Below are 6,027 nucleotides of genomic sequence, written 5' to 3'. Positions count from 1 at the left end.
AGGCAAAAATGGAGGCCGAAGAACAAAGCAAAGAAGCAGAACACAGGCGACAACTGGAAAAAAGAGAAAAAGAGGTGGAGCTGAAAGAAAGAGAAGAACAGATCAAACATGCAGCCCATAAAAGAGAACAAGACGCCAAAAATGCAGCCCACCACAGAAAACTAGAAGAAGAAGAGGTGGCCCACCGCCGAGACATGGAAAAACAACAAAAAGAAAGTGAAGAGAAGGAAAAACAGAGAAAACATAAACTGGACTTAGCGCAAGCTGGGCTGCATACGCCAGCCAATCCTAACAACCCTTCGCCAATTATTGTTCCACAGCACAGAAAATTTCCCACCTACAAGGCAGGTGATGACACCGAGGCCTTCTTGGAAAATTTTGAAAGAGCCTGTCTTGGGTACCGCATCCCTGAAGACCAGTACATGGTAGAATTGAGGCCACAGCTCAGTGGACCTTTAGCAGAGGTGGCAGCTGAAATGCCTAAGGAGAACATGAACGACTATAAACTTTTTCAAACCAAGGCCAGATACAGAATGGGGATAACCCCGGATCATGCCCGTCGGCATTTCAGAACCCAAAAGTGGAAACCAGATGCGTCATTTCCCAAGCACGCCTACTACGTTGGGAAAAATTATGAGGCCTGGATATCAGGACACAACGTTAAAACCTTGGAAGAACTGCACCTCCTCATACAAATGGAGCAGTTCTTGGATGGTGTTCCTGAGGACATAACACGGTACATACAAGATGGAAAACCCAAAAATCTCGCTGAGGCGGGGGAGATTGGAGCCAGATGGATGGAAGTGGCAGAAACCAAGAAAGCTACGGTCAAGGGGAACAAATACCCCAGGGGGCACATCGACCATAAACCCTACAACCGAAGACAGCCAAAGACCCCACATACAACCCAAGTAAAGCCACAGACGCCCTATTCTTCCACCTCACCAGTCTCCAGTAACTCACCTCGGCCCAGTGACCCATCAGATGGAAGATGCTTTAAGTGTAATGAACTGGGACATATCAAGGCCAACTGTCCAAAGAACACCATGCGAGTGCAATTCATTACATCACCATCACACCAAAGATCCCCAGGCCCGGATGCCTCTCAAATACCCTTGGAGCCGAGGGAAAATTTGAGAGTGGGCGGAAAGAAGGTTACTGTGTGGAGAGATACGGGGGCACAAGTGTCAGCTATCCACCAATCCTTCGTTGACCCCAAATTCATCAACCCAAAGGCCAAAGTTACAATTTACCCCTTCATGTCACAAGCTGTAGACTTGCCTACAGCTGAACTGCCTATCCAGTACAAAGGCTGGTCAGGAATGTGGACTTTTGCAGTCTATGACAATTATCCTATCCCCATGCTACTGGGGGAAGACTTGGTCAACCAGGTGAAGCGGGCCAAGAGAGTAGGAATGGTTACACGTAGCCAAACCAGGCAAGCTTCCAGACCCATTCCTGTTCCTGAGCCGTCCACAGAGGCCCCGTCTATGTTACCAGAGACCCAGACAGAGGTAGTGGACCCCAGATTCCATGCCAACCACTGAAACAGCCACAGCACCTCCAGTCCCAGGCCCGGAACTGGAACAGCAACCAGAACCAGCAAGTGCAACCACATCTTCAAACTCAACGCCAGAGGGCGCCAGCGAGCCAGAACTGGCAGAAGCAACAGACAGCCATACCCAAAAGGGTCAGCCCGAGCCTGAAATACCCTCAGGTGCACCAGCGGAGAGCGGTTCACCGGCAACGGAAACAACCCCATCACCTACATCGCTTCCAGAGGGACCAAGCCCAAGTCCACAGCCTGAGGAAGAACTGGTGACACCAGCCTCAAGGGAACAGTTCCAGACTGAGCAGGAAGCAGATGACAGCCTTCAGAAAGCTTGGGCGGCAGCACGGAGCACCCCACTGCCTCTCAGCTCTTCTAATCGATCCCGGTTTGTTATAGACCAAGGACTTTTATACAAGGAGATTCTTTCTGGTGGACACTGGGGAGAATGGCAGCCGCAAAAACAGTTGGTGGTTCCAACTAAGTACCGGGGGAAGCTCTTAAGCTTAGCCCATGATCATCCCAGTGGCCATGCTGGGGTGAACCGAACCAAGGACTGGTTGGGGAAGTCCTTCCACTGGGAGGGGATGGGCAAGGACGTTGCCAAGTATGTCCGGTCTTGTGAGGTATGCTAAAGACTGGGAAAACCCCAAGACCAGGTCAAGGCCCCTCTCCAGCCACTCCCCATAATTGAGGTCCCATTTCAGCGAGTAGCTGTGGATATTCTGGGTCCTTTTCCAAAAAAGACACCCAGAGGAAAGCACTACGTACTGACTTTAGTGGACTTTGCTACCCGATGGCCGGAAGCAGTAGCTCTAGGCAACACCAGGGCTAACGCTGTGTGCCTGGCCCTAACAGACATCTTTGCCAGGGTAGGTTGGCCCTCCGACATCCTTACAGATTCAGGATCTAATTTCCTGGCAGGGACCATGGAAAAACTGTGGGAAACTCATGGGGTGAATCACTTGGTTGCCACCCCGTACCACCATCAAACCAATGGCCTGGTGGAAAGGTTTAATGGAACTTTGGGGGCCATGATACGTAAATTCGTCAACGAATACTCCAATAATTTGGACCTAGTGTTGCAGCAGTTGCTGTTTGCCTACAGGGCTGTACCACATCCCAGTTTAGGGTTTTCACCGTTTGACTCTGTATTAAGGTGACAAATACAGGGTCAATTGCTTAAAAGAAATATTGAATAAACAGCCTTATTCAAAAAGAATACAATTCAAAGCACTCCAGCAACTATAGACATGTAAATACAAAACAACAAACCATTTCGTACTCACAACTTGGAAACAGAAGATTAGAAAGCAGGAAATAGAAAAATCCTTCTCTAGCTGAGAGAGATTCAGGCAGAAGACAAAGAACTCAGACACAAACTTCCCTCCACCCAGAGTTGAAAAAATCCTGTTTCCTGATTGGTCCTCTGGTCAGGTGCTTCAGGAACTTCTTTCCAGGTGTAAGAACATTAACCCTTAGCTATCTGTTTATGACACCTGTTCCTTGGGTTCAGCCAAGCAGCAGCCAAATTGTGAGGTGAAGAGAGGGAAGGTTCGGGTGCAGGTCCAGGTGGCTGGGCAGTGGCCAGGAAGCAACCACAGCCAGATCTATGAGCATGCCGAACCAATGCTGGCGAAGCTATGCCAGGGTGATCATAATGACTTGCGCCTTGTCCCTCTTGATTTTCGATAGGACTCTGCTGATAAGCGGAATCGACGGGAATGCATACATTAAATCCCCCGCCCATGACAGGAGAAAGGCATCGGAGAGGGCACCCCTGCCGAGGCCCTGGAGTAGGCAGAACTGATGACACTTCTTGTTCTCTCTGGTGGCGAACAGATCCACTCGGGGAGCCCCCCTACTTCTGGAAGAGCGCCCAGATGACCTCCAAGTGGAGCGACCACTCATGGTGAAAGAAGAACCTGCTGAGGCAATCCGCCAGCATGTTCCGGATGCTGTGGAGATGTGAAGCTTCCACATGTATCACGTGCTGGAAACAAAAGTCCCACAGGCAGAGTGCTTCCTGACAGAGAGCCCATGAAAATGATTCCCCTTGCCTGTTGACATAGAACATTGAGGCTGTATTGTCTGTCAACACCTGCACTACTCGACTGGACAATTGTGGCAGAAAGACCCGGCAGGCTAGACAAATGGTCCTGGGCTCCCTGATGTTTATATGTAACGCCAGCTCCTCTGGAAAACATGTCCCCTGGGTCTGCAGCATACCGAGATATGCTACCCAACCAAAGTTGGAGGCATTCAATATCAGGGAGACCGTTGGCTGTGGACTCTCGAACAGCACTCCTTCCAGCACCAACCTTGGGTCTGTAAGTACCTTCAGCAGGATTGTGATGACCGTGTTCAGGTGATCCCTGGATGGGGAATAGACTGTCACTAGCCACAACTGGAAGGACCGCAGTCAAAGCCTTGCATGGTGGACAACATAATTGCATGATGCCATGTGACTCAACAGTCTGAGGCAGACCTGGGCTGTAGTGAGTGGATGTGCGGAGACGCTGGCAATGAGATCTGACATCATCCTGAATCTGCAGTAGAAATGCCCTGGCTCGGGTAGAGTCGGTACCGCTCCGATAAACTATCCTTTGGACTAGGATTTTTGTAAATTTATCAACAGGCCCAGGGGGTGACACGTGGCTTGCAGCACGGTGACACTGTGCTGGACTTTGGCTCATCAAAGCTGCTTCAGGTCCCATCAACGAGGTACAGGTAAATCTGGATACCCTGACATCTGAGGTAAGCCGCCAACAATGATGTGCACTTGGTAAACACCCTGGAGCTGTTGCTAGGCCAAAAGGGAGCACTGCAAACTAGTAGTGGGCCGTCCCCACCATAAAGCGCAGGAAACACCTGTGTCCGTGGAATATTGATATACAAAAGTAAGCATCCTTCAAACCGTGGGTGGCATATGGAATGATGGAGGCCAGGGAAGGAATGATGGAGGCCAGGGAGACCATGCGAAATTTGAACTTCTTGAGATATCTGTTGAAGCCTCTCAGGTCTAGGATGGGCCACAGACCCCCCCCCTTGGCTAGTGGGAGTGAAACTCTTTGCCCCTTACATGCAGCAGGAATTCTTCCACAGCTCCCCCACCTGCAGAAGGGTGTGCTAGCAGATGCTCATGAGAAGGGTCCCTGAAGAGGGATAGAAAGTGGGATGGGAGAGAGAGAAATAAATTGCGGGGTATATTCCCCTGCTACCGTGCTGAGGACCCACCAGTCTGATGTTATAGAGGCCCAGGCAGGAAGGAAGGGGGACAGGCAGTTAGAAAATAACAGGTTAGCAGGATCCAGGCTGGAAGGTCACCCTCGAACGCATCCTCAATGTCCGCTTACCCCTCTGGCTATGGGTGGAGCTGGAATCAGGGCTGGCTCTAGTCATTTCGCTGCCCCAAGCACAGCGGCACACTGTGGGGGGCGCTCTGCCGCTCGCTGGTCCCACGGCTCCGGTGGACCTCCCGCAGGCATCCCTGTGGAGGGTCCGCTGGTCCCATGGCTCCGGTGGACCTCCCGCAGACATGCCTGCGAATGCTCCACCGGAGCCGCCTGCCGCCCTCCCGGCAACCGGCAGAGTGCCCCCCGTGGCATGCCGCCCCAAGCACGCGCTTGGTGCACTGGGGCCTGGAGCCAGCCCTGGCTGGAATGAGCAGAAGATGCTGGTTAGTGACCTTGCCAGCACTTATACCTCTTGCCCTTCTTACGGAAGGGCTCTGACCAAGGTTGGATTCCAAACCTCTGGGTCTGCTGCAGCTTAAATCAGTTCCTCACTGGCCCTGGGATGTACAGACCCAGAGTGTGCAGGATTGCCCTGGAGTCTTTCAGACCATGCAGTTTTGTGTATGTCTGCTCAGAAAACAGCACCAGGCTATCAAATGGGAGGTCCTGGATGTACTGCTGAACCTCTGTTGAAAGGTCTGATGACTGTAATCAAGACGCCTGCCTCATGGAGATAGCCGAGATTTGGTCCGCTGCATCTGAGGCTGCTTGGAAGGCTGCCCTTGTCACTGCTTTGCCTCCCTCAAGTATAGCCAGGAATTCCCTCCTGGGCTTCTCTGTCAGCAAGTCTGAGAACTTGGCAATGGACGGCCAGATGTTAGTCATAGCAGCCAAACAAGGCATGGTGGTTGGCCACTCACAGTTGGAGGCTGGAAGTTGAATAACCTTTTCTTCCAAAGAGATCGAGCCTCTTTGTTTTCTTGTGTCACACCTGGTTGGCCCTGTCTGTAATGCTCGTTGACTGCAGAAACCACCACAGAACTTGGGGCAGGATGCATGTACGAATATTCATGCTCCTTAGCAGGGACATAACATTTACGCTGTGCCCACTTGAAGATGGGGGGGTAACAACAAAGGCATCTGCCACTGTTTTTGTGATCTTTGCCACTCCCTTGTGTGCTGGCAATGCCACCCTGGCTGGGGCTGCTGAACTTAGAACATCAAAGTCCAAGGGCTCCATCA

This window comes from Gopherus flavomarginatus, chromosome 2 (genome assembly GCF_025201925.1).
Source record: "Gopherus flavomarginatus isolate rGopFla2 chromosome 2, rGopFla2.mat.asm, whole genome shotgun sequence".
Taxonomy (NCBI): Eukaryota; Metazoa; Chordata; order Testudines; family Testudinidae; genus Gopherus; species Gopherus flavomarginatus.
This window is presented reverse-complemented; position numbering follows the sequence as displayed.